The sequence below is a fragment of the Tursiops truncatus genome, chromosome 1, assembly GCF_011762595.2.
Source record: "Tursiops truncatus isolate mTurTru1 chromosome 1, mTurTru1.mat.Y, whole genome shotgun sequence".
Lineage (NCBI taxonomy): Eukaryota > Metazoa > Chordata > Mammalia > Artiodactyla > Delphinidae > Tursiops > Tursiops truncatus.
In genome coordinates this window covers 108099370-108120625 of record NC_047034.1, presented here as the reverse complement: position 1 = coordinate 108120625, position 21256 = coordinate 108099370, and the positions used below count along the sequence as shown (strand labels likewise).

Below are 21256 nucleotides of genomic sequence, written 5' to 3'. Positions count from 1 at the left end.
TATATTTAAGCGATAATTTTAAATACTAGGTTTAATTTTTTTCTCTTAATACTTTGAAAATAGTTTTACATTGTTTCTTGTACCTATGGCTGCTGTTGAAAAGTCTGGGCTACGTGTGAAGTTGGTCATCAGCAGATAGCATAAATGCATGGAGATCATCCTTCAGAAAAGTAATTATCAGTGTTCTCTGAGGCTTGAGAAAAGCAACAGTCCAGATAAAGATATATTTATAGGTATAAAGAGTGTTTGAGGGTGTTCACATCTAGTAGCCTCTACTTTCTTTGTGAAGTAGAAATCAAGGATGTTTGCTGATAGATAAAGAGTTAGGTGAGTTAATAGACGACCAGTATTATTGGTATCCTTTAGATTAGGTCAAAGAACAAAAACATCTTCCTAGAGCAAATAATAGGTTCTTAAACATGCAGTTGAGACATTATATGCCTTTTCAAAACTCTTTTTTAAAATTGGAGTATAGTTGCTTTACAATGCTGTGTCAGTTTCTGCTGTACAGCAAAGTGAATCAACCATACATATACATATATCCCCTCTTTTTTTGGATTTCCTTCTCATTTAGGTCACCACAGAGCACCAAGTAGAGTTCCTTGTGCTATACAGCAAGTTCTCATTAGTTATCTATTTTATACATAATAGCGTATATATATCAATCCCAATCTCCCAATTCATGCCAACCCCCTCTTTTCCCCCTTGGTATCCATACGTTTGTTCTCTACGTCTGAGTATCTATTTCTGTTCTGCAAAAAGATCATCAATACCATTGTTCTAGATTCTACAAATATGCATTTAATATACAATATTTGTTTTTCTCTTTCTGACTTACTTCACTTTGTATGATAGTTCTAGGTCCATCAAATTCGCTGCAAATGACACAATTTCATTCCTTTTTATGGCTGAGTAATATTCCATTGTATGTATGTGCCACATCTTCTTTATCCATTCATCTGTCAATGGAAACTTAGGTTGCTTCCATGTCCTGGCTATTGTAAATAGTGCTGCAATGAACATTGGGGTACATGACTCTTTTCTGAATTATGGTTTTCTCAGGGTATATGCCCAATAGTGGGATTGCTGGGTCATATGGTAGTTCTATTTTTAGGTTTTTTTTTTTTTATTCAAACAGAAAGTCACAAAAATTATAATCATCCTCATCAGTTCACTCAGTCCCATGTAATTAATTTTTTTCATCTTGATGTTTTGTTAGCACTTTTATGAATTCATCAGTTTTCCATTAGAGTTCTGAAAATGCTTATTCATTCAGTTCAGCAGTATAGTCAGCTACCAGAAACCTGTACCTGTCAGAGTCTTCTCCATGATATCCTTGAAGATGAAACCCTTTTAGAGGAACATTTTTGCAAAAGCATCAGAGTACACCCAGAACTGTCTGTAAATGACAAAACACTTAAAAATGACCACAGCAAAAGATTTGATGAAAGTTCATAATAATGCAGTTGATGAGGAAATTTAGTTATTTCTGAGATATACATTTTAAAGTACTAACTAGAATTACGACATAACATTATACCAGAACATATAAGATTTTTAGGAATTTCATATAATGTCTGAAACATTTATATTAACATATTTCCATACAATTAACCCAAAGAAAGTTTAGTATTAGTTCTTAATTTTTAAATTTTATTTATTTTCTCATACAGCAGGTTCTTATTAGTCATCAATTTTATACACATCAGTGTATAACATGTCAATCCCAATCACCCAATTCAGCACACCACCATCCCCATCCCCCCGTGGCTTTCCCCTCTTGGTGTCCATACGGTTGTTCTCTACATCTGTGTCTCAAATTCTGCCCTGCAAACCAGTTCATCTGTATCATTTTTCTAGGTTCCACATACATGCATTAATATACGATATTTGTTTTTCTCTTTCTGACTTACTTCACTCTGTATGACAGTCTCTAGATCCATCCACATGTCAACAAATGACTCAATTTCGTTCCTTTTTATGGCTGAGTAACATTCCATTGTATACATGTACCACATCTTCTTTATCCATTCGTCTGTCAATGGGCATTTAGGTTGCTTCCGTGACCTGGTTATTGTAAATAGTGCTGCAATGAACATTGGGGTGCATGTGTCTTTTTGAATTATGGTTTTCTCTGGGTATATGCCCAGTAGTGGGATTGCTGGGTCATATGGTAATTCTATTTTTAGTTTTTTAAGGAACCTCCATACTGTTCTCCATAGTGGCTGTATCAATTTACATTCCCACCAACAATGCAAGAGGGTTCCCTTTTCTCCACACCCTCTCCAGAATTTGCTGTTTGTAGATTTTCTGATGATGCTCATTCTAACTGGTGTGAGGTGATATCTCATTGTAGTTTTGATTTGCATTTCTCTAATAACTAGTGATGTTGAGCAGTGTTTCATGTGCTTGTTGGCCATCTGTATGTCTTCTTTGGAGAAATGTCTATTTAGGTCTTCTGCCCATTTTTGGACTGGGTTGTTTGTTTCTTTAATATTGAGCTGCATGAGCTGTTTGTATATTTTGGAGATTAATCCTTTGTCAGTTGCTTCATTTGCAAATATTTTCTCCCATACTGAGGGTTGTCTTTTCATCTTGTTTATGGTTTCCTTTCCTGTGCAAAAGCTTTGAAGTTTCATTAGGCCCATTTGTTTATTTTTGTTTTTATTTTCATTACTGTAGCAGGTGGGTCAAAAAAGATCTTGCTGTGATTTATGTCAGAGAGTGTTCTGCCTATGTTTTCCTCTAAGAGTTTTATAGTGTCTGGCCTTACATTTAGGTCTTGAATCCATTTTGAGTTTATTTTTTGGTATGGTGTTAGGGACTGTTCTAATTTCATTCTTTTATATATAGCTGTCCAGTTTTCCCAGGACTACTCAATGAAGAGGCTGTCTTTTCTCCACTGTATATTCTTGCTTCCCTTGTCATAGATTAGGTGACCATGGTGCGCGGGTTTATCTCTGGGTTTCCTATCCTGTACCATTGATCTATATTTCTGTTTTTGTGCCAGTACGATACTGTCTTGATTACTGTAGCTTTGTAGTGTAGTTTGAAGTCCAGGAGCCTGATTCCTCCACCTCTGTTTTTGTTTCTCAAGATTGCTTTGGCTATTCGAGGTCTTCTGTGTTTCCATACAAATTGTAAAATTTTTTGTTCTAGTTCTGTGAAAAATGCCATTGGTAATTTGATAAGGATTGCATTGAACTGTAGATTGCTTTGGGTAGTATAGTCATTTTCACAATGTTGATTCCTCCAATCCAAGAACATGGTATATTTTTCCATGTGTTTATGTCATCTTTGATTTCTTTCATCAGTGTTTTACAGTTTTCTGAGTACAGGTCTTTTGCCTCCTTAGGTAGGTTTATTCCTAGGCATTTTATTCTTCTTGTTGTGATGGTAAATGGGATTGTTTCCTTGATTTCTCTTTCTGATCTTTCATTGTTAGTGTATAGGAATGCAGAAGATTTCTGTGCATTAATTTTGTATCCTGCCACTTTACCAAATTCATTGATTAGCTCTAGTAGTTTTCTGGTGGCATCTTTAGGATTTTCTATGTACAGTGTCATGTCTTATGCAAACAGTGACAGTTTAACTTCTTCTATTCCAATTTATATTCCTTTTATTTCTTTTTCTTTTCTGATTGCTGGGGCTAGGACTTCCAAAACCATGTTGAATAATGGTGGCGAGAGTGAACACCTTTGTCTTGTTCCCAATCTTAGAGGGAATGTCTTCAGTTTTTCACCATTGAGAATGATGTTTGCTGTGGGTTTGTCATATATGACCTTTATTATATTGAGGTAGGTTCCCTCTGTGCCCACTTTCTGGAGAGTTTTTATCATAAATGGATGTTGAATTTTGTCAACAAGAGCTAACAGTGTTAGCTCTTCTCTATATATTTGATAGAATTTTCCTGTGAAACCATCTGGTTCTGGACTTTTGTTTTTTGGAGGACTTTTAATCACAGTTTCGATTTCATTACTTGTGAGTGGCCTGTTCATATTTTCTAGTTCTTCTGGTTCAGTATTCAAAAGTTTTACTTTTCTAAGAATTTGTCCATTTCTTCCAGTTGTCCATTTTATTGGCATATAGTTGCTTGTAGTAGTCTCTTATGATCCTTTGTATTTCTGCAGTGTCAGTTGTAACTTTTCTTTTTTCGTTTCTAATTTTATTGATTTGATTTCCTCTCCCTTTTTTTCTTGATGAGTCTGGATAAAGGGTTGTCAATTTTGTTTATCTACTCAAAGAACCAGCTTTTAGTTTCATTGATCTTTGCTATTGTTTTCTTCATTTCTATTTTATTTATTTCTGCTCTGATCTTTATGATTTCTTTCCTTCTACTGACATTGGGTTTTGTTTGTTCTTCTTTCTCTGGTTACTTTAGGTGTAAGGTTAGATTGTTTATTTGAGATTTTGCTTGTTTCTTGAGGTGAGATTGAATTGCTCTAAACTTCCCTCTTAGAAATGCTTTTGCTGCATCCCATAGGTTTTGGGTCATCGTGTTTTCACTGTCATCTGTTTCTAGGTGTTTTTTAAAACTTCCTCTTTGATTTCTTCAGTGACCTCTTGGTTAATTAGTAGCATATTGTTCAGCCTCCTTGTGCTTGTGTTTTCTACAGCTTTTTTCCTGTAATTGATTTCTAATCTCATAGTGTTGTGGTTGGAAAAGATGCTTGATATGATTTCAATTTTCTCAAATTTTCTGAGGCTTGATTTGTGACCCAAGATGTGATCTATCCTGGAGAATGTTCCATGTGCACTTGAGAAGAAAATGTACTCTGCTATTTTCAGATGGATTGTCCTATAAATATCAATTAAGTCTATCTGGTCTAATATGTCATTTAAGGTGTGTGTTTCCTTATTAATTTTCTGTCTGGATGATCTATCCATTGGCGTAAGTGGAATGTTAAAGTTCCGCACTATTATTGTGTTACTGTCGATTTCCTCTTTAATGGCTGTTAGCATTTGCCTTATATATTGAGGTGCTCCTATGTTGGGTGCATAAATATTTACAATTGTTATATCTTCTTCTTGGAATGATCCCTTGATCATTATGTAGTGTCCTCCCTTGCCTCTTGTAACAGTTTTTATTTTAAAGTCTGTTATAAGTATTGTCTGATATAAGTATTGCTCCTCTAGCTTTCTTTTGATTTCCATTTGCATGGAATATATTTTCCCATCCCCTCACTTTCTCCCTGTATGTCCCTAATTCCAAAGTGGGTCTCTTGTAGACAGCAAATATACAGGCCTTGTTTTTGTATCCATTCAGCTAGTCTCTGTCTTTTGGTTGGAGCATAAACATTTAAGGCAATTATTGATATGTATGCTCCTCTCACCATTTTCTTAATTGTTTTGTTTTTGTAGGTCTTTTTCTTGCCTTGTGTTTCCGCCTGGAGAAGTTCCATTTGCCTTTGTTGTAAAGCTGTTTGGTGGTGCTTAATTCTCTTAGTTTTTGCTTGTCAGTAAAGCTTTTGATTTCTCTCTCAAGAAAAAGGAATGAGATACCTGTTGGGTATAGTAATTTTGGTTGTAGGTTTTCCCTTTCATCACTCTAAATGTATCCTGCCACTCCCTTCTGGCCTGCAAAGTTTCTGCTGAAAAATCAGCTGATAACCTTATGGGAATTCCCTTGTATGTTATTCGTTGCTGCTTTTTCCCTTGCTGCTTTTAATATTTTTCTTGGTATTTAATTTTTGTTAGTTTGATTAATATGTGTTTCAGCATGTTTCTCCTTGGGTTTACCCTGTATGGGACTTTCTGTACTTCCTGGCCTTGCCTGACTATTTCCTTTCCCATGTTAGGGAAGTTTGGGGCTATAATCTCTTCAAATATTTTCTCAGATCTCCTCTCTCTCTTCTTCTTTTGGGACCCCTATAATTCGAATGTTTGTGTGTTCAATATTGTCCCAGAGGTCTCTGAGACTGTCTTCAATTCTTTTTATTCCTTTTTTCTTTCTTCTGCTCTGTGGCAGTTATTTCCAGCATTCTATCTTCCAGCTCACTTATCTGTTCTTCTGCCTCAGTTATTCTGCTATTGATTCCTTCTAGTATATTTTTCATTTCAGTTATTGTGAATGTGAACAATCAATGTTAATGTGAACAATCAATGATTGTTTGTTCTTTAGTTTTTCTAGGTCTCTGTTAAACATTTCTTGGATCTTCTCGATCCATGCCTCCATTCTGTTTCCAAGATCTTGGATCATCTTTACTATATTACTCTGAGTTCTTTATCAAAGTCTTTTCCCTCTGAAGGGTAGGGCCATATCAGGTGGTGTGCTTTGGGGTGTCTGTGAGTTTATTACGATTTTAGGCAACCTTTCTGCTGATGGGTGGAGCTGTGTTCCTTTCTTGCTGGTTGTTTGGTGTGAGGTGTCCAGCACAGGATCCTGTAGGCAGTTGGGTAGAGCTGGGTTTTGGTGTCAAGATGGATACCTTCAGGTTTCCTCTAGCGTTGGTCCCTTTTTTAATTTCTGTTTTCTTTTTTCTTTCTTTCATCCTACCCAGTTGGGTGGGGATTTTTCCTGTCCTTTTCGGTGTCTCAAGTCTTCCACTAATATTCAGCAAGTGCTATGTGAGAATTTTTCCATTTGTAGATGTATTCTTGATATACTTGTGAGGAGAGACAAATTCCACATCCTCCTATTCCAGCATCTTGATTCTTCTGTGTCTTTTCACAACTCTTGAAGGGAGTTTAAGCAACATTTCTTCTCTTAAGTCTGTCTTGGTTTGTGTGTCTGATGAGAAAAGCCTTAAAGTATAAAACTTGGTTCCTGTTCTTGGCCCTGTATTTTTCCATATGGACAAGATCATCCTCCATAGGAGAGAATGAAAGTGTCTCTGAGAGAAGTAGAAACAAAGGAAGGAGACAGAATGTTCAAGTCCCTGGTTTTGGCTCTCCCTGAAAACTAGCTGCATCTTGACCTTCCCATAACTTCTTGTCTAGTCCTTTTTTGGATTCCCTGAGTCAATAAATTCCACTTAATTCCTTAAGTCAATCTGAGGTAAATTTCTCTTTAATGGAACCGAGACTTCACATGAGTGAATGATTAATACAAATGAATACGACAAATAGAAGCAGTGTAGGAGTTCAGAGGAGAGATATTTGTTTGGACTAGAAGGTCAAGGAAGGATTTTTGGCCTTACTTGAGGTGGGACAAAGATCAGATCAAGTTTGGAGAGCTAGGTAGGCAACAGTGTAGGAGTGTAGGAGTTCAGAGGAGAGACATGTCTTTGGACTAGAAGGTCAAGAAAGGTTTTTTGGTCTTACTTGAGGTGGGACAAAGATCAGATCACGTTTGGAGAGCTAGGGAGGCAACAATCATGACAAATTGCAGAGGCATTCAAACACTAAAAGTGAATAAACTGAATTTGAATTTAAACCCTACAAATAAAAGTGAATGTGGAAGACAGAATAATTGCCTCCCAAACATGTCCATGTCCTAGTGTTCACAACTGTGAATGTGTTACCTTCCATGGCAAAAGGGACTTTGCAGTTGTGATTTACTTAAGGACCTTGAGGTGGAGAGATTATCCTGGTTTTCAGGTGTGTCCAGTGTAATAAAAATGGTCCTTGTAAGGGAAACAGGAAGGGAGGAGAGTCAGAGAAGATGTGATGATGGAAACAGAAGTCAGAAACAGAGAGACAGAGAGAAAGACTTGAAGATACTATATTTATTGCTTTGAAGATAGAGGAAGAGGTTAAGAGCCAAGGAATGCAGGTGGCCTCTAGAAACCAGAAAAGGCAAGGAAACAGCTTCTCCTCTAGAGCCTCCAGAAGAAACCAACCCTGTCGACACCTTAGCCCAACTGACCCACCTCAGACTTCTGACTTCCAGAATCATAAGAAAATGAATTTGTGTGGTTTTAAATTACTAAGCTTGAAGCAATTTCTTACAACAGAAAGAGGAAACTAACACAGTGAGACAAGAGTGATTTGATTTTAAGATACGTATGCTGTGCTATAAGCTGATTACTCCCAGATCTCTGATTCTAAGAGCTCTCCCCAAGTACCAAGGTATGCATGCGTGCACGCACACACACACACACTTATGTATCTGGTTGTGTGTGTGTGTGTGTGTGTGTGTGTGTGTGTGTGTAGTTCTTTACAGGTCTTTTCTATCTAGATGTTCTTTGATACCTCAAACTCAATTTGTCCAAAACTGAATTACTAAATTTCTTTCTGCTTCCCATTCCCCAACCCACTTTTTTTCTTATTTTCTTCCTGAATGAGTGGGAATAGGGCGTCTCAACTCTCCACCAAGATAGCCAAGTCAGAAAACTGGGAGTCATCTGATTTTCTCTCTCTCTTTTCACCCTCAGTCACCAAGTTCTAGAGACTATATCCTGTATTCCCTCTTAAATTCATATCCTTCCTCTCTATTCCTACCAATATCACCTTAGTTTTGGCAGTATACTCTCTTGTCTGGATTAGAACAGAACTTCATCACTAGTTGTCTTCCAAGCAACACCAGCAGCAGGAGCCCTCCAGCCCCTTCCCAGTTTATCCTCTATATGCTGCCAGAGTTCTATCCATCTGTACAGTCTAACTAGGTCATGTCTTTTCTTAAAAGCTTTTCAAGGTTCTTCAGCAACTCCACAGTTGACCCCATAAAGCCTAATCCTTATTTTATGGCATTTCAGTCTTTCACATAAGCTCCTGAACACTAGAACTGTGTCATGGTTGCTATGCAATCCTGACACATGTCAGAGTACCAGGTATATAGTAATAACTAAATAAATTTCAAAAATAAACTTCTCTATTTTTCCAGCATCCTCTCAGGCCATTCCTCACTTTATCCTTCACAATCTGATGACAACAGACTTATCATTGTTCCCCAGACAGTCAGTGCTAGTTCACCTGCATGGCTACAATACTGTTTCCCCTGTCAGGAATGCCTGTCCCGCTCCCCCACATTGTTATCGGGAAAGCAGAGTCATCTGACAAAGCCCTATTGAGGCATTGCTTCCCCTTGAAGTTTTCTCTAATCACCTACCCCATTGGCCTCAAACTCTCTTCTCTGTACTATTTCTGAGCCTCACTTTCCTCATTTGTAAAATAAGAAAAATTTCTTAAGCACTTACTATGTGTCGGATAATTTCCTGGCACTGGAGATTCAGCAGTGAATAAAAAGACAAAATATCTACCTTATATTCCACTACTACTACTGCTCTTTACATGATGACAATGCTGGACAAATATAAAAAGAATTCACCATGTTCCAGGCACTATTTTAGGTGCTTTATAATATGAACTCATTTAATCTTCACAACAACTATGAGCCAAGAGTCATTATTATTCCTATTCTACAGATGAGGAAAGAGATTTAGCAACCTGTTTAAAATCATACTACTGGTAAAAGTGATCAACCCAGTATTCAAACTCAGGAAGTCTGGTTCTAGAACCTACGCTCTCAACCACAATGTCATATATATTTCTGTTAGGTATTGCATTGAACCAAATTGCAATCATCGATCTCCATGTCTGTCTCCCATGCTAATCTGTGCCTTCACTAAAGCCAAGGACTATATTTAATTTGTTTTTATATCCCTAAGGCCTACCACAGTGAGAGTTTATAGTCAGTAGGGACTGAACAAATGTTTGTTGAACTACAGGCAACCCCAGTTTCAGTCAAGCTACCTAATAAAGGAAAGAATACTGTGCTAAGTGCTAAAGTTATTAATTTAAACATGTAAAATAATAGAAAGATGTTAAACTTTCATCCTCTTAAGTTCCTGATTTTTTATTGTGGTAAAATATACATAACGTAAAATTTACAATTTTAACCACTTTAGGTGTATGGTTCTGCTGTATTAAGTACATGCACATTGTTGTGCAACTATCACCACTATCCATATCCAGCACTTTTACTTCTTCCCAAACTGAAACTCCATATCCATTAAACAATTATTTCCCCTCCAATCTCCCCCCAGGCCTTGGTAATCACCAATCTATGAATTTGACTATTCTAGATACCTCACATAAGTGGACTCAGTCAGTATTTGTCCTTTTGTGACTGGTTTATTTCACTTAGCATAATGTTTTCAAGGTTCATCCTTGTTGTGGCACATGTCAAAATTGCTTTCCTTTTTAAAGCTGGATAATATTATTCTGTTGTATGGATATAGCACACTTTGTTTAGCCATTCATCCATTGATGGACACATGAGTTGCTTCCACTTTTGGCTCTTGTGAGTCATGCTGCTATGAACATGGGTTTACAAATATCGCTTACAGTGCCTGCTCTCAATTCTCTTTGGTGTATACCTAGAAGTAGAATTGCAGGATCTCATGACAATCCTATGCTTAATTTTTTTTTGAAGAGCTATCATACTGTTTTCCATAGCAACTGTACCTTTTTTCATTCCCACCAGCAATGCACAAGGGTTCCAATTCCTCCACATCTTCACCAACAGTTATTTTCTGTTTTTTTTTTTTTTTGATGATAGTTATCCCAATGGGTGTGAAGTGATGTCTCATTGTGAAGTTCCTCGAGTTTCTTGACCAGCATTTATCTTTCTGGTCACTCTAAATCCTTTCTATATCGCATACTATTCTTGAGCCCTAAATTGAAGGAAAATTTCTTTGAAAACATAGATGAGGGACACTTCCTACAGGATAATATTCTCTGCATTTATGCATAATGATATAGAGGTGCTGAAATAGTTGAAATTTTGTGGCTAATACACAAAATTTTTTCCTACTGTGTTAATTCTAAATTAGTCTTTGTCCTCTCTTTAAATGTAGAGTTCATTTTGACCTATTCTGCTTATACCTTCATTCTGTTTATCCAGCTCTTCAGGCAACCCTATCCAAGAGTCACCAGCATGTTAATGAAGAAACATATTACTTAAAAACTGCATTTTTTAAAAATGTTGGGGCAAATTTTAAAACATTTTGTATTATGCTGTTGTCATCATAACTTTATGAAGTTTTTCCCTTACAGATATATTCCCTTTAATCACCTTCCCAAGGAAGTTTACTTTTATTTTTTTTTAATTTATTTTGTATTTTTTTTACATCTTTATTGGAGTATAATTGCTTTACAATGGTGTGTTAGTCTCTGCTTTATAACAAAGTAAATCAGTTATACATATACATATGTTCCCATATCTCTTCCCTCTTGCGTCTCCCTCCCTCCCACCCTCCCTAACCCACCCCTCTAGGTGGTCACAAAGCACCAAGTTGATCTCCCTATGCTATGCGGCTTCTTCCCACTAGCTATCTATTTCACATTTGGTAGTGTATATATGTCCATGCCACACTCTCGCGTTGTCACAGCTCACCCTTCCCCCTCCCCATATCCTCAAGTCCATTCTCTAGTAGGTCTCTGTCTTTATTTCTGTCTTACCCCTAGATTCTTCATGACATTTTTTCCCTTAAATTCCATATATATGTTTTAGCATACGATACTAGACTTTCTCTTTCTGACTTACTTCACTCTGTATGACAGACTCTAGGTCAATCCACCTCATTACAAATAGCTCAATTTTGTTTCTTTTTATGGCTGAGTAATATTCCATTGTATATATGTGCCACATCTTTCTTTTTTTTTAACATCTTTATTGGAGTAAAATTGCTTTACAATGATGTGTTAGTTTCTGCTTTACAACAAAATGAATCAGTTATATATATACATTTGTTCCCATATCTCTTCCCTCTTGTGTCTCCCTCCCTCCCACCTTCACTATCCCACCCCTTCAGGTGATCACAAAGCACGAGCTGATCTCCCTGTGCTATGCGGCTGCTTCCCACTAGCTATCTACCTTACGTTTGGTAGTATATATACATCCATGCCTCTCTCTCGCTTTGTCACAGCTTACCCTTCTCCCTCCCCATATCCTCAAGTCCGTTCTCTAGTAGGTCTGTGTCTTTATTCCTGTCTTACCCCTAAGTTCTTCATGACATTTTTTTTCTTAAATTCCATATATATGTGTTAGCATACAGTATTTGTCTCTCTCTTTCTGACTTCCTTCACTCTGTATGACAGACTCTAGGTCTATCCACCTCATTACAAATAGCTCAATTTCGTTTCTTTTTATGGCTGAGTAATATTCCATTGTATATATGTGCCACATCTTCTTTATCCATTCATCTGATGATGGACGCGTAGGTTGTTTCCATCTCTGGGCTACTGTAAATAGAGCAGCAATGAACATTTTGGTACATGACTCTTTTTGAATTATGGTTTTCTCAGGGTATATGCCCAATAGTGGGATTGCTGGGTCATATGGTAGTTTTATTTGTAGTTTTTTAAGGAACCTCCATACTGTTCTCCACAGTGGCTGTATCAATTTACATTCCCACCAACAGTGCAAGAGGGTTCCCTTTTCTCCACACCCTCTTCAGCATTTATTGTTTCTAGAGTTTTTGATGATGGCCATTCTGACTGGTGTGAGATATCTCGTTGTAGTTTTGATTTGTATTTCTCTAATGATTAGTGATGTTGAGCATTCTTTCATATGTTTGTTGGCAGTCTGTATATCTTCTTTGGAGAAATGTCTATTTAGGTCTTCTGCCCATTTTTGGATTGGGTTGTTTGTTTTTTGGTTATTAAGCTGCATGAGCTGCTTATAAATTTTGGAGATTAATCCTTTGTCAGTTGCTTCATTTGCAAATATTTTCTCCCATTCTGAGGGTTGTCTTTTGGTCTTGTTTATGGTTTCCTTTGCTGTGCAAAAGCTTTTAAGTTTCATTAGGTCCCATTTGTTTATTTTTGTTTTTATTTCCATTTCTCTAGGAGGTGGGTCAAAAAGGATCTTGCTGTGATTTATGTCATAGAGTGTCCTGCCTATATTTTCCTCTAAGAGTTTGATAGTTTCTGGCCTTACATTTAGGTCTTTAATCCATTTTGAGCTTATTTTTGTGTATGGTGTTAGGGAGTGATCTAATCTCATACTTTTACATGTACCTGTCCAGTTTTCCCAGCACCACTTATTGAAGAGGCTGTCCTTTCTCCACTGTACATTCCTGCCTCTTTTATCAAAGATAAGGTGACCATATGTGCGTGGGTTTATCTCTGCGCTTTCTATCCTGTTCCATTGATCTATCTTTCTGTTTTTGTGCCAGTACCATACTGTCTTGATTACTGTGGCTTTGTAGTATAGTCTGAAGTCAGGGAGCCTGATTCCTCCAGCTCCGTTTTTCATTCTCAAGATCGCTTTGGCTATTCGGGCTCTTTTGTGTTTCCATACAAATTGTGAAATTTTTTGTTCTAGTTCTGTGAAAAATGCCAGTGGTAGTTTGATAGGGATTGCATTGAATCTGTAGATTGCTTTGGGTAGTAGAGACATTTTCACAATGTTGATTCTTCCAATCCAAGAACATGGTATATCTCTCCATCTATTTGTATCATCTTTAATTTCTTTCATGAGTGTCTTATAATTTTCTGCATACAGGTCTTTTGTCTCCTTAGGTGGGTTTATTCCTAGATATTTTATTCTTTTTGTTGCAATGGTAAATGGGAGTGTTTTCTTGATTTCACTTTCAGATTTTTCATCATTAGTGTATAGGAATGCCAGAGATTTCTGTGCATTAATTTTGTATCCTGGTACTTTACCAAATTCATTGATTAGCTCTAGTAGTTTTCTGGTAGCATCTTTAGGATTCTCTATGTATAGTATCATGTCATCTGCAAACAGTGACAGCTTTACTTCTTCTTTTCTGATTTGGATTCCCTTTATTTCCTTTTCTTCTCTGATTGCTTCGGCTAAAACTTCCAAAACGATGTTGAATAAGAGTGGTGAGAGTGGGCAACCTTGTCTTATTCCTGATCTTAGTGGAAATGCTTTCAGTTTTTCACCATTGAGGACGATGTTGGCTGTGGGTTTGTCATATATGGCCTTTATTATGTTGAGGAAAGTTCCCTCTATGCCTACTTTCTGCAGGGTTTTTATCATAAATGGGTGTTGAATTTTGTCAAAAGCTTTCTCTGCATCTATTGAGATGATCATATGGTTTTTCTCCTTGGAAGTTTACTTTTAAAAAGGAATGAAACAGATGTTTTATTGACTCATGTCAATAAAAGTGAAAAGCACTTTTCCTAAAAGAAAATTAAAATTGATCTGTTCTTTGACAACTTTCTGAATAAAGTATTTCAAAATATACAGGAACAGGTTAAATTTTTGCACTTTATATAGACGAAAAACCCAATGCACAAAACTACACATCTCACTAAATAAGGAGCTCAATAATAACTCTGAAGAAGTAAAAAGAAGAAAAACAAGCAACGCAACCAATAATTAGCTGAGCAAGTAGTTCACTGAAAGAGAAACCTCCCCTTCCAACAATCACTGCCCCAGGTGGCAGGGACAAGAGAAGCAACTGAACAGGCTTTACAAGAATATTTAAAAGCCTAGTAAGACACTAATGGAAAATCTGACTCTGTACCAGGAACCAAGGCCATGGCGACCAAGGAAATGCAAAGAAACTAGGTTTAGCATGAAGGATTATGTGAGTGCCAGGGCCAACACCTTTATCAGAGAGGTAATTAATAATAACGCATTTGCATCCAAGTCATATACATAGAGTCAAAATGTGCTAACTATGGTTAATATGATGAAAACTAGTGCTTCTCAAAATTTAGAGGAGGGGAAGGGTAAGCTGGGATGAAGTGAGAGAGTGGCATGGACATATATATACTAACAAATTTAAAATAGATAGCTAGTGGGAAGCAGCCGCATATCACAGGGAGATCAGCTCAGTGCTTTGTGACCACTTAGAGGGGTCAGATAGGGAGGGTGGGAGGGAGACGCAAGAGGGGGGATATGGGGATATATGTATATGTATGGCTGATTCACTTTGTGATACAGCAGAAACTAACATACCACTGTAAAGCAATTATACTCCAATAAAGATGTGAAAAAAAATTTAATGTGCACATGTGTCTTCTGGGAATCTTGTTTAAAAGCAGATTCTGATTCAGTAGGTCTGGGATAGTGCCTGAGATTCTGCAATTTCTAACAAGCTGCCAGGTGATGTCAATACAGGTAGCCCATATCCACATTTTTAATAGCATGATGTACACACAATCAGAACATCTGGCAAATTAGATGGAAACTGAAATCTCAGGGACTTCTGGTAAAACTTTTGCTTGTCTGATACAAGAGCAGATAGTGTAGGGGCTACCACATTCCTCTACTTACAGCATAAAAATGGGACCTGTAGGTGCAGCAACCTCTCATGATCACGAGTAAAAAGTCACACATCCAAAGTTGGTAGAGAAGAAATTTAGAAAGAGCCTGTGTCCTTTATGCCACCAGTAAGCGACTACACCAGTGACTGCCTAGTAAGGCAAATAAATCCATATTCTGTTAAGCCACTATTATTAAGTTTTATAACTGAAAACACTTCTAATGAATACATATAGGCTAGAGATACTAATGTGTGAAGTAGGGAGAAAAAAGCTACCAGGAAAGGGAACAGGAGGAGGAGCAAAGTACCTGGTAATCCACTGAGATAAGCTTCTTTGAATAGGCAAGGATCTACTGTAGACTAGTGATCCCCAACTTTTTCAGAAATAGTCCAGTAAGATTATTTTTTTAATGTCAAAAGAATGTCAGTGGTGTGCTTTCCCAACTCACATACATAATAATAACTGATATATTTTTACCATGTGTCAGTGTTCTAAATGTCCCATATGTATATATATTTAATTCATTTAAGTCATAACTATTCTTCAAGGCAGGTTTACTATTATCCTCACTCAACTGATGAGGAAACTGAGGCACAGAGAGGTCAAGTAGTTTATCCAAGTTCATCCACTTAATGATACAGCTGGGGTTTGAACTCCGACAGTACAACTCCAAACCCTTATATTCTTAACCGCTTTGTCTTATCACTGCCCCACCAGATAAGAGCTCTAGTGTCTGTAGCTTGGAAAAGGAATGCATATATGCATATGAATTTGAACGCCCATTTCAATAAACTTGAGTCCCCTGAGGGTCTTAATCCACAGGCTGGAAATCACTCTCTTTTACCTAGCGTGGCCATTCATTTGTCCAAGTTCGCATCTCCATATTAGAAACATTTGAAATTTTGAAACCTCCATTTCAGAATCACGTTTTATATAGCTATGAATAGCTATGAATATAAGCGATCACTGCTTGAAAGTGAATATTCTAATTGTAAAATAATTCCGTGTCATTTTAAAGAGACTCTCAATCAATCAGAGAAAAAGCACTACTGTTCTTTCCACCAGAGCAAGTACATGGGATCTAGGTATTTGTATTAGAATTTTAATTAGAAGTAGAGATATAGGCCATTTTCTACCTCTGTGATTTTGGCCTCTATTTCAAACAAAATTCTGGCTTTCATTCTTCCATTGTAAAATAATAAAGTAAAATTAAATTAAAATGAGATAAAATAAAACATTAAAATCCTATCTATTCTTTAAGACTCATGTTAAATGAGTCATTCCCTAACTCCATCTCAAATCCTGACTCAGAATTCTTTGCTCCTTCCTCCTTGTTATCATATACTTTTATTACAGCATTTATCAGGTTGTATTATCGACCTTCATAGGTCAGTCTCCTTCACTAAACTGTGGCTTCCTTAAGGGAAAGCACTTTTTTTACCTTCTGAGCTTATCACAAATCATACTCCATAAATATTCAAGGGACTAGTCTAAAGACTATATGACATGTTATATATTTTTTGCCCATACAAGATTTCTTGCTCTCCCCAGTTACAGAAATCTAGATCTTCTTGATTAGGAAAAGAAAATTATAAAATATGTGATAATTTGGTTTTTGCACTAGAATTTTTATCATTTGTTTTTGTATTCTTCCACAGATGGTGGCGTTGACTATGAGTTGGCTTCCTTACCAGGTGAAATGATGTGTCCTCGAGGAGTACAGCATAGGGGTTATGAATATGGCTTGGGGTCAGACCAGGGTTTCAGCTTGGTTCTGACACTTACTGGCAGGGTGACTTTGAGGAAGCTATTAAGGCTCAGTTTTCTCATTTGTAAAATGAGAAATGGTATCTACTCATGGGGTTCTTGTGAGGATTCAATGAGTTATCAGATTTAAAGAAGGTCACATAATGCTTGGCATATAGTAAGCGCTTAATAAATATTATTTGAGAATTTAAGACATGACACTGTATCTTAGAATGGATTCACCAAAAGCAAACCCTCAGACAAGGATTTATGCACAAGCAATTTATTATGGAAGTTCTCAAAGAAAAAATGGCAAGGGAGGAGAGAAACCAGAACAAGGAAAGAAAAGAAGCCAAGTGGGGTGTTGATTACAGGTAGAGTTCCTTGGTGGTTGTTTCCGGTTGATTCCCACAGGGAGCTCTAATGTATAAGTTACACTTCAGAACTTGTCCCAATCTGAAGCAAAGGCACTAAGATTTCACAACCCTGCACTTGTCAGTCATTGACTAAGGACCACCTGGTATGATGTAAGCTACCACTGGCTTTTGCATAAACAGACAAAGCAGCTCATGTAGCCTGCTATCCTCCAGAGAAGAGTTGCCAGTGTGAGCCACTGAGAAAGTTCCCTGACACAGAGAGAAGAGGTATACAGGAATAGTAAAGAGATATGAGGAAGTCGGAGTAGAGCACTAACAGTGTCCACTACCATACCCCAATGTGTACCCAACCAGGCAAAATATAACTACCCATAGCATGATGTAGACATCATGCTATATTAACACCTCTGGTCTCTGTTTCACCATTTGTAGAAGGAGGAAGATAATACCTATCTCATGACTCACTTTGCTGTACAGCAGAAACTAACACAATATTTTAAATCAACTATACTCCAATAAATTTTTTTTAAAAATAAAAATTTAAAAAGTGTGATCATGAAGACTAAATGAGTTAATAATGTAAAGTAATGTAGCATCTGCTAACTTTATGACTCCTAAAAAGAAATGGGTACCTTGAGCTCAGAGTATAGCTGGTGTAACAAATAGCAACAGCAGCAGCAGCCAGGGATAGTAAGGAAAGACTGGTTCAGTGTTGGCAAGCAGGAAGCCATGAGAAGAGGTCACACTGGGCAAAAATCAGATGTTCTGGTTGGAGTTTTGTCACTAAGTCACTTACCTTCCTAGGACATGTATTGTCATCCATAATATCAGTGGTTGAACTAGATGGTGTCTCAGGTACCTTCCAGCACTAAAATTCCATTATGAGGATATTCAAAACCTCAACCCCTAAATTCTGAAATTTGGAGGATTTCCTGTGTAGGAAACCGTGTTATTATTCAAAGCGTACAGAAGTTCAGAGAAGGGAAATGACAGGAGGGATTGGTCAGGGAAACCTTCATAGGAAGCAGAATTTGAGCTAGATATTGAGTTATTCGAAAAATGAATGTGGTCAAGGATATCATAATAGAAAGTAAAAGTAATTTTTCACAAAGTATGAGTAGATCTTATGGATTAGAGGGAAAGATTTATTCTAGGCAGTACTGGAAGATAAAATGGAAACTATTGATATAAATTGACCAGATTGTGATGCATTCTGAATAGCAAGTAAAGGATTGTGCCAACCTGAAGGTAATGATACTCTCTTGAAGAATTAGAGAAGCAAAAGATGGCATTGTACATGAGATAATTTGGTGATGTGCAAGAGGAATTGGAGCTGGAAAATCTGGTGGCTAAGAATTCTGTAAGAAGGCTACCAAACTGCTTATTATGAGATGAAAAAATTTTCAAAGAATTGAGGGCTTTATACCATATGGTTAGCACTGTAAAGAGATTAGTTGAACAGGGCATAGTTTCTCTCACAATGAGAGAAAATGAAATCATCTCTGACTGTCCATCCCCACGTGGAGAACCTGTAGCAAGGCAGACTTCCTTTTGTTTATGTAAGATTACATAGCTCTTTATAACCATAAATATCTCTCTTTAACAGGTTTAAATGTACAAGTTTGGGAGCAGGAGCAGGAGAGAGATAATATACTACTTTGTAGAATAGAGAAAAGGTATTTGGAGTTCCAGGAATTTATAATCTTGAAAGGAATGAGTGAGAAGCGGAGAGTGAGGAAAGAAAGGGGAAAGCTAGTCACTAAGTAGGAAGAAGGGCCAATAAGAACCCCTTAATGGAGGGATGTTCCAAGAACATATACAAATATGTGATTTTATATTGTTCCCTATTTAATGTTTGGGGCTTTAAAATCACACACACACACACACACACACACACACACAAAAACCCAGCCATTTCCTTTTCAGAGGTTGGAACTAATAGATAGGAGTCAGACAGATAATCAAAATATTGGCTAGATCAGTGGTGAAACTGGACTAAGAAATATGACTTGACCTGAAGCCACAGCTGCCATTTCTAATACTTCTCTCCAAGTCTGAACTCAGAAGGATACTTCCTCCACTATCCCCAAAACACTGTCTGCAAAGCAGATACTTATCTAACTAGGTACAGAGGGAACCACAACCTCACATAAATTGGGCACTAGTAGTGGGGAAAGAGAGACTGGTTTCCAGATCTGGCTCTAGAGGGCAGGAAAGGATTCTGACCAATGTGTGCTTAGCACAAGGAATCTAGAACAGAATACACACACTGTGGATAGGAAGATCCAAAATAGGAGGAAGAAACAGTATCAAAGGAGGAATTCCAACCTATTTATACCCTAAGTTCTGTGTTAATAGTGAATAACTCATATTAATAGAAATACAATTTTGCCTTCAGGACATTACATAAGGGTAAGTAACTCAGCTTTACAACTCAGAAAGAAGCTCTTTTCATTTTTTTTTTAAATGAAGATATTACAAATATCATTCCTTCCAGGAAATCAAAAGTGAAATCAGACTATATGCCTGCCTCAATAATAACAATCCAAATCCTCTTCTCTTAAGGAAAAAACCTGGCTGTTACTGTCTTACCATGTGATTGACCCAAGATTTAAAAGTCCCATGACAGGAGACCTCTGTGTCACCATGGTAATCAGAAGTCTGACTCTCCCTGGGGAATTCAGCATTGTTCACCTAAATTCCCAGAGAAGAGGAGAATTTGGGATGGAATGTTAAATGATAAAATTTCTACCTTGATAAAATCTCTTGCTTGTTCAGAATGCAACATAGGTATCCTACTTCTTAAGCTCTTAATTTAAAGATATTTTTTACTATTTTATTTTTAGTTCTCTTTTGGGTTTCTGATGAGTCCCAGCTCCTTTCCTTTAGGATTAGACATTCTTAAGTCAATATTGTAACTCCAATCCTGACCCCCTTTTTCCATTTTTAAAAAACCTTATTGGGTGGGCTTCCTTGGTGGCGCAGTGGTTGAGAGTCCGCCTGCCGATGCGGGGGACACGGGTTCGTGCCCTGGTCCGGGAAGATCCCACATGCCGCGGAGCTGCTGCGCCTGTGAGCCATGGCCGCTAAGCCTGCGCGTCCGGAGCTTGTACTCCGCAACGGGAGAGGCCACAACAGTGAGAGGCCCGCGTACCAAAAAAAAACCCAAAACAAAACAAAACAAATCACCAAACCGTATTATATTATTTGCCTTATAAAACAATATTGCCTTATTGTGAAGTGATAAAATCTATGGGCTCTGGAGTAAAACTATTGGGTTCAAATACTGCGTCTGCCATTTACTAGCTATGTAATCTTGGCGAGTTACTGAAACTGTGTGCCTAAGTTTCCCCAAGTATAAAATGAAGATAATATTCGTACTTATGTTACAGAGTTGCAGTGAGGATTAAGTGAGAGAATCTCTGCCCTGGTAAGTACCGAATAAATATTAGCTATTAATATGATTCACTCTGCCTCAATAATAACCAACACATACCTTTCTTTTTTGATATACTTGATTAAAAACAAATTCTACTCATTCTTTACTGGACAGGATTTTTGAAGATTTACTCTAATAACTTTATCGAATCTGCCTTAATTTATCAGTCTTAAAAATATTTAAATTAGGGTTCAAAGCCATCTTACCTAATTTGGCATTATTTACATTTAGTAATCTTACATTCTCTTCTATTATTTATACTGTTAGTAAATAATAATTAAATCACTCTGTAAAACTGAATAACAAAATTAGCAGTATTGTTTCTATTAATATCATTATGAAATTTTGTTTATTTTCACATTGCACTCTTCAGAAAATACAAAATATATGTCTATACAGAGGAAATTAGCTAGAATTAGAAAGTATAGAAAATATGTCCCCAAAGGAATATGTGCAATGTATTTTATTAAAATATCTGAACTCTTCTATGATTCAGATCATTTTTACAATAATATACAATAAAACGATTGTGTAAACTGAAGCCAAATATTTTCCCACATATGTAACT

The 21256-nt window shown here is 37.0% G+C and overlaps 1 long non-coding RNA gene across 2 annotated transcripts in view; it reads right to left on the bottom strand.

Annotated features, from left to right (window-relative positions):
- LOC109547361 (uncharacterized) overlaps nucleotides 1-21256 on the bottom strand; it is a 205706-nt gene that overhangs the window by 36224 nt on the left and 148226 nt on the right. The gene's annotated exons all lie outside the window — the stretch shown is intronic.